The following is an 8,980-nucleotide window of genomic DNA, read 5'->3' as shown; positions in this document are numbered from 1 at the left end:
GCTTACTAGCATGTGTAGGAGCTCCCGTGTCACTTAAAGTACTAGTGGCATAGGTTTGTGTAACCTTGCTCCTAGAATTGTTTAGGAGAGCTCTAGCTAGCCCGGCACCTTTGTTGCATAATTGTTATCTTTGCAAGGTGCTAGTGAACACATATAATGGGGTATAGTCTTGGCTAGACCGATAGTTTTAATTCCGCATTTGTATCGGTTAGCCGACGCGATTAAGTTTTAGAAAAGACTATTCCACCCCCCCTCTAGTCGCCATCCTCGACCCTTACACATGTCCTAGGATGCATCTAAGCCATTGCTTAAGTTGGTTTGATCCAAGGGCTCATGTTGTTATCCTTAGGGCTATATAATCTAGCCCCCTCCCTCTAGGGAGAATCAAGTCATTAGATCATAAGTCTTGGCTAGATAGAAAACTAGTGTTTCCAGATATTAGAGATTAGAGCTCTAGTTCTTCAAGTTTCTAGTATAGATTAGCTGGCAATGTTCAAGAAGAGTGTGGGCTATTGCTTAGGATTACGGATATACAATCTTGAGACTGGTATAGCCATTGTATCTCTATATTTAGGACTTTGTGCTACTTTAATATTATTATGTTGCTATTTATTATGTTCTTAGTTTGCTCTAGTTGCATGCTTGATATAGTTATGATTAATGATGAGTTTATGCACATGTTCGCAAAGCGCTTAGATCATTATGCGCGTGAGTTAAGTGGTCGATACTATGTAAGCATGGTGCTTAGATATTGTTTGCCTATGGATGCCCTCTGCAGTATGGGTCATGTGGTAGATCGTGGATGTGATACTGCCGTTGAGTCCTTTGTAGTCCACTCCCCATTTGTAGTGCATGTAGAATGTGATTGCAACGATAGACAAGCTTTGTTCTTGATCTTCCTTAGTAATGTTCCTTATGCACAGATCTAGAGTTAGTTATACTATAGATGAGAGTGTATATATTAGGGTGTACAAAAGACTTAGTAGATAAGTAATGACTTAGAAATCTTTTGCTCTTAATGAATCTCCTGCTTAGCTATACTACATTTTATGAGTCTCTAATTCTTTCTCTAGAATACCACTATTACCTTACATTTATTATTTATTTACCCTACAATAGCATGAGAGTGATTATTATCATAAGTATACACATTTGTCAATATCTCTATGCCAACATCACTCCATAAGCTCTTCCCTATGGTAAAAATATAAATAACAATACCTGGTATACTCCCAGGTGAAATGCTACAATAGTATATTATCTGTGCACTTGCGGATACTTTAATATATATATTTTTCTCTAAAGTTTACAAGTGTCACTAATAATTACCAACCACGCATTTCTGGCATTATGCTAGGGACGATGACCTAGTAACAAGTGATGCTAAGAAATGCCAACAAGCATTTCTGGAGCCGTTGCCAGGGAGGGGCACATGGCTAAAGAGAATTGACCAAATAAATACTTATTGATAAAATCATAACCTCTGCTTAGCAGGCTTGCCCTTGTTTGTCTTTGTTCATATCTTATAAAGGGTATTGTAGACTTTTTGTGATTCACCAACAATTTCCAATCAGAATCAACCGAATTAAGAGGAAGCTCAACACCAGTTCCTAAAGTAATGGCTAAGAAGACTCTACATGAATTCTCTGCTCCAAGCACTGAGAACATCCGCACTGGACCAACACTCAAAACCAACAATCTTGAGTTTGAGCTCAAGCCAAGCCTTATCAACATGGTGCAAGCTACTCCATTCAGTGGAAAGGCACATGAAGATGCTAGTGCTCACCTTCAAAATTTTCTAGAGATTAGCAGCACAGTCGTCATCAAGGACGTTGCTCAAGACATCATACTACTTTGCATGTTTCCATTCTCACTAGTGGGAAGAGCGAAGCAGTGGTTCTACATCAACAAAGATCACATCAACACTTGGGCAAGATGTTCCAAGGACTTTCTAGAGAAGTTCTTCCTTATGGGCAAGACCAATGCCTTAGAGAAAAGATTTCAAACTTCCAACAATAGAAAGGAAAAACCATTCCGAAAGCATGGGAATGTTTTCAAGAATACATTTCAAATTTTCCTCATCATGAAATGGAAGATTGGTTGCTCATGCAAAGTTTCTACCATGGATTAACTAAAAAACTCATGAACAACTCGATGCCACTGCTGGGGGATCATTAATGTCACTCACCCTTATAAAAGCTAAAACTCTTATGGAAAAGATAGCCTCTAATCAAGGCTGATCATCATGCAACATTCAATTATGCAATAAGAGTGAAGAAGTACCAGAAGAGGTGTGTGCACTATCAACCAAGATGGATGTACTGTTGAATGGCTTGAACAGCGAGCCAATTATAAGAATGATTATCAGGCTATTCAAGATGCATTCAATGCTCAGAATGTATGTGGAGCATATTTGGGGGTTGAATTCCCTAAATATCAAGAGGATGCAAACATCATCATCAACAACTCTGCTCCACAACAACAGATACAAGGGTGGAATCAACAACAACGGTCGACTTAATAAGATAAGTACTCAGGTAATAGCTATAATACTCCTAAGCAACCATCCTTGAAAGACCTAATCTTAGAACAAGCTAGGATTAATAAGAATATTTCTAAGAAGCTGGCTTTTAGTGATAAGGTCCTAGAAAGCATAAATACTAAAATTTATAGTTTTTCTTCTGCCATAAAAGACCAACTTAGCTATAATAAAAAGATAGAATCCCAATTAGCCCAGTTGGTTGTTGCTCTAACCTTTTGCCACTAACCTTGAGAAGGTAAATGCCATAACTACAAGAGGTGGCAAGTCTACTCATGATCCACCATATCCAACAAGGACCGGTAAGACACCAGTGACAGTATAGGAAGAGGAGAAAACAACCGATGAAGTTGAAGAATTTGGGCCACAAGAGCGAGAATTACAACAATATTTTCATGACACGAGTCTCCTACTGTTTCCACATAGAAATAAAAAAAGCTAAAATGGATGAGCAGTTTGGTAAGTTCATAGAGATAATTCAAAAGCTATATATCAATATTCCGTTGCTAGATGCCATACAGGTACCTACCTATGCGAAGTATCTCAGAGACATCCTAAACAACAAAAGACCACTGCCTTCCACTGAGGTAATTAAGTTAATAGAGGAGTGTAGTGCGGCCATCCTAAATACTTCACCTATCAAGAAGAAGGATCTAGGGTGTCCCACTATCGATTGCTCAATCGGGAGCTAGAACTTCAAGAATGCGTTATGCGATCTTGGACTAAGTGTCGGTGTCATGCCCAAAAAGGACTTCGACAAGCTCAACTATTCAACACTCACGCCAACATCAATGTGTTTGCAACTAGCCGACCAATCGGTCCGCTACCCTGCGGGAATCACCGAAAATATTCCGGTAAAAATATGAAACTTTTTTGTTCCCGTGGATTTTGTAGTACTTGATATTTAGGAAGACATGAAGACACCCCTCATTCTTGGGAGACCCATCCTGAGCACTACAAATGCTCACATTGATGTCGGAGCTAAAGAAATCAAATTCCATATCAATGAAAAGGAAGAGTGATTTGCCTTCAAGCCAAGACCGGAACAATTCTCTAATTTGGAGTGGCATGAAAAGCAAGTGCAGCCATTAACGTCTCCATCTCCGGGACCGACAGATGCACCCAAAGAAATAGACCCGAACGGAGAAGTCCGGTTTAGAGGACTCAAAATCCCTAACCGTCGCCGGGAGGTAACTCGGTAGTTATCCATATTTACTTTTTCGTATTGCATTAATCATTTCATCTTAGCATATTTACTTTTCAACATTTGCATCATAAAATATAAATTCTCATCATGGCATTATAAAAATCTAAGCCCCATGTAAATAATTTTTATGGCGTAAAAATTTGTGAGAAAAAATTACTGTGGAGGCGTAAAAAAAATTAAAATACCATCATTCATCTTGTTATATTTCATTGTATCATAAAATATTTTTGCATTGCATTGTTATACATATATATGGTAGAAATACGGGAGACACATGGGACCCACTCAACCTCCATTATTCACCCTCGATTATGTCATTTCACCACCAAAAGCAGCACCGACAGAGCTAATCACTTGCTTAAGGATGAAGCAAAGAATCTCCAGAAGAAAGAGGAAGCCACTTGGCCATTGTGTGGGGCTAGCCAGCCCCACCACTAGGCTAGCTGGCCTCTTGCTTCCCCCGCTATAAATCCTAGCCCCTGCCTTCGATCTAGCCCAACTTCAGTCCACAGGTATGGACTTCGAATTTGAACTTATTTTCAAGGCCGTAGGATGGGAGGATGCATGGGACATAGATGAGTCAAGGTGCAGGCTTTTGACTATTGAATTTCAATGCACTTTACAAACCATCGACTCGGAACTGTCATTTAGGTTCTTTGGGGAAGAATTTTATTTTCCTTAGAAGAAACTTTAGTGAGCTTCTAGGATTCCCTGCTCAGTGCACAATTGATGTAGACTCAGCTATACAAGATTTTGATAGGATGAAGTTTTAGAGGGAGATATCAAAAGAAATTGTTTGCTACCCGCCCTCGCACCAATGACATTCACCACCCTACTTGCGGTTCATGCACAAATGGCTAGGATTTTCTCTTTTTCCTAGAAATGATTTCTGCACAGTAAGGAATAATGAACTTAAACTGCTCTATGCTATGGTTAAAAGAAAGAAGGTCTCACCTATAAAATTCATGATGGCACCATGGACAAAAATTCCTAGACTTAAGGGAGATGTTGGGTGCACTTCTTTGGTCACCCGCATAGCTAGAAATTTGGGTTTACTAGCAAACGCTTCTATTACATACATTGGCAATCCCCGATGGATTATTGATTATGGCTATTTTAATCATGCACACAAGTTAAAAAGGGCAAGGATGGAAAAATAGTCATGATGTATATGGACTACATCAATATAACCCGAGATAAAGCATGAAAATGATCACCAACTTAGACTTAGGGGGTTAAACTAACAAATTCCATGAGTTTTAGGTGAATCTGTGTTTTCAGTAGGGTTTAATCAAAAAACCATCAAGAGGGATCTAAATGTCAAAGGGAAAATTGGAATTTCAACGCGAAACCAACTCTAGAAGGTTCTAGGGGACTCTAGAAGCCACGTCATCGAAGCGGAGGGTCGAGAGGCTACCAAGTGGGGCTGCCCAGCCCCACTTGTAGGCCGCCCAGCCTATCAGGTGCCCACCTATCAGCCTCGTTGCTATGTCGGTTTCCCATCTCCTCCTAGGATGCATTTAAGCCGTTGCTTAAGTCAGTTTGATCCAAGGGCTCACATTGTATCCTTAGGGCTATATAATCCAACCCCCTCCCTCCAAGGAGAATCAAGTCATCAGATCATAAGTTAGGGCTAGACAGAAAACTAGGGTTTCTAGAGATTAGAGATTAGAGCTCTAGTTCTTTAAGTTTCTAGTATAGATTAGCTAGCAAGGTTCAAGAAGAGTGTGGGATATTGCTCAGGATTCTGGATCTGTCATCTAGAGACTAGTATAGCTATTATATCTCTATATTTATGACTTTGTGCTACTTTAATATTATTATTTTCTTAGTTTGCTCTTGTTGCATGCTTGATATAGTTATGATTAATGATTATTTATGCACATGTTCGCAAAGCGCTTAGCTCATTAAGCGCGTGAGTTAAGTGGTCGACACTATGTAAGCATGGTGCTTATATATTATTTGCCTACAGATGGCCTCTACACTCTGGGTCATGTGGTAGATCACGGATGTGACACTCCCATTGAATCCTTTGTAGTCCACTCCCCATTTGTAGAGCACGTAGAACGTGATTGTGAAGTTAGACAAGCTCTATTCTTGATCTTCCTTAGTAAAATTCCTTATGCATAGATCTAGAGTTAGTTATACTATAGATGAGAGTGTATATATTAGGGTGTACAAAAGACTTAGTAGATAAGTAATGACTTAGGAATCTTTTTCTCTTAACGAATCTCCAACTTAGCTATACTACATTTTATAAATCTCTAATTCTATCTCTCGAATACCACTATTACCTTACACTTATTATTTATTTACCCTTTGACTTACCCCTGCAATAGCATGAGAGTGATTATTATCATAAGTATACACATTTGTTAATATCTCTATGCCAACACCACTCCGTAAGCTCCTCCCTATGGTAAAAATATAAATAACGATACCTGGTATACTCATGGGTGAAATGCTATAATGATATATTATCTATGTGCTTGCGGATACTTTAATATATATATATATATTTCTCTGAAGTTTACAAGTGTCATTAATAATTACCAACCACGCATTTCTACCATTATGCTAGGGATGACAACCTAGTAACAAGTGATGCTAAGAAATGCCAACAGTTGCCTTGTTAAGTTTCGGTAATCAATACACATCTGCCATCCTGTGACTGTTCATTGTGGGATTAATTCATCTTTTCATTTTTACCACAAGTCATGCCCCCTTTCTTCTTCGATACAACTTGTACCAGGCTTACCCACTCACTATATCACATGGGATAAATTATCCCTACATGCAAAAGTTTGAAAACCTCTTTCTTAACAACATCTATCATCGCATTGTTAAGCAGAGCGATGCTTTTCTAGAATGGTAAGGAGCCAAAGGGTCTCTTTCTTAGAGAGTTTATCACTAATAATCACAGGAGACTCCCTATCATTATTTAGAAAAGCGTAATTTCAAACCTGAAGGAAGGGGTTTGAGCACAATGGGGGCTTTTGGTGGCTCTTGAGTTTAATCTAGAGGGAAAGAATCTCGCTGTTCTTCTTCATCTTGGATGAAATCCTAGGCGTCTTCTTTGAGATATTTGTTAGATGCTTCCAGGAGAGAAGCTGCCATAATCTCCTCCATTGGATCTTGCTCGGGACTCAACTCTGCCTTAACATGTAATGAGCGAGTAATGGGAATAGATAGGTTTATGCTCTTCTCAAGACTTACATTTATACTCTCCTTTCTTCCTTCATGGAGAAGTGTCTCTATTGGATGCCCTATCAGAAGATCGAACTCCCAAATATCAAAAACATAAAAACTAAGATACACCTTGGTTTCGTCTATTTTGCTAGGGACGAGGTGGAAAATTCTTCACTAGGAAGAATTTGCCCTAAGAGACTTTTTAAGAGTTTGGTTGTTGGAGTTATGTGCAAATTTTTAGGAAGGGTATGTGCAAAAGATTTAGACATAAGATTTACCTCCTATAACTGGATTATAAAGAGCATCGAAGGAGGTTTTACGAATCTAACAATGAATGGTGGTAGAGGGAGAATCTAAATGAATGACTTCTGGAGATAGCTTGGATTCTCCTAACACTGACACTATGCTTGTGCCCACAATATCAAGTTGTACCAAATGGATGTAAAGAGTGTATTTCTCAATGGGTACATCAATGAGCTTGTGTATGTTGAGCAACTTCCTAGTTTTGAAGATAAAAAGAAACCCAACCATGTCTACAAGTTGAGAAAGGCTTTGTATGGATTGAAGAAAGCACCTAGAGCATGGTATGCGAGGTTGAGGGGATTTCCTACTCTCTAAGGGATTTAAGATGGGAAGGTTGACACCACTCTCTTCACCAAGAAGATTGGCAAGGACTTGTTTGTGTTGCAAATCTATATTGATGACATCATATTTGGATCAACCAACCAAGAGTTTTGTGAATAGTTTGGAAAGATAATGGCTAATGAGTTTGAGATATCCATGATTGGAGAGCTTAGTTACTTCTTGGTCTTCAAATCAAGCAAATGAAGAATGGCACATTTGTGAGTCAAGGCAAGTATATCAAAGACATACTCAAGAAGTTAGCATGGAAGATGCAAATGCAATAAGTACACCAATGGAGACAAATGGAAAACTTGGATAGTGTCAGGGTTATAACCTTGGGGTGCCTCAAGGCATCGATTAGTTAATAGGCCATGTGGCCTACAATACACTAGCTAGCGAAAGCCCACATGACCAAGGCCTAGCTAAGCCGAACAAACCAGGCCAAGATGCTAAGGGCAGGGTTAGTCGTGACCCTTTCCTCCCGCCTTAGCCACACGGCACCCCGAGGACACATGTCACGACCCCCTAAAAGCATGGGGAAAGGTCAAGCCCCACCAAGTATGCCTATTCTGATAAGGACAGGCATGCTGCGCTAACCTCGCAGGGTCGAGGGGGACATCAGTCACCTCGGTTCGGTCAGACACCAACCCTGTGCCACGCCTTACAGATGAGACAATACTGCCCAAAGTCATGATGATAGGTACGATGACCACTGGACAGATATGGCCTGATGAGACAAGAGTATGATTCTACCCACTATGGGATGGATCACGATGAGGGCCTTGACTTAGGGGCCATTTGGGCTGCCATGATCCCAATGATAGGGGTCATGGCCCCCCCACTTCTCAAGGCAATGAGGTGACTGATGACCTGGGGATGGACACCAACGTTTGTAGGACGCCCCGGGAAACCAGGAGACAATGACGAAGGACACGATGGAGACCATGTCACATAGGCCGGCTGGCGCACCACTGCTAGTGCCTATAGTGCCACCATGACCGGTGTAGAACCACCATGCCATGATGTGGCCACCAGACCATGATGACAGCCATGCCCAGATGTACTCCACAAGACAGCGTAGCTTGCAAGCCAAGTTAGATAGGCCCCTCCCTTAGGCTCGTGACCCCTCGGTCAGGAGAACCTATTGCTTTGTATACGCCTTGGCCCCAAACTCTATATAAGGGCAGCCAGGGCATCCATCTCGACATCATATTCTGAGTCCCCTACTCACTCACTCATTCACCATCACAGTAGGGCTCCTAAAGCTTCCCTTCGGGCTACCCATCTCCTAGCTCTAGCTCTTCTTCCTCTTCCACCATTCTTGCACCCCCATTATAAGAACTTTAGAGCATTCAAGCAAGGAACACGCACTCGATCATCTCTAAGATCGGACATAGGGCTCTAGACTAAACTAGTATAAA

The 8,980-nt window shown here is 40.6% G+C and overlaps 1 non-coding gene across 1 annotated transcript; it reads right to left on the bottom strand.

Annotated features, from left to right (window-relative positions):
• Positions 1–1,983: 1,983 nt before the first annotated feature.
• On the bottom strand, positions 1,984–2,090 carry LOC136534771 (small nucleolar RNA R71). Its single transcript, XR_010778804.1, has one exon. It is a non-coding gene; the product is annotated as a small nucleolar RNA R71 (small nucleolar RNA).
• Positions 2,091–8,980: the final 6,890 nt, after the last annotated feature.

This window comes from Miscanthus floridulus, unplaced genomic scaffold, assembly GCF_019320115.1.
Source record: "Miscanthus floridulus cultivar M001 unplaced genomic scaffold, ASM1932011v1 os_2287, whole genome shotgun sequence".
Classification (NCBI taxonomy): Eukaryota; Viridiplantae; Streptophyta; class Magnoliopsida; order Poales; family Poaceae; genus Miscanthus; species Miscanthus floridulus.
Note: the sequence above shows the minus strand (reverse complement) of the source record. Positions and strands in the feature narration are given on the sequence as shown.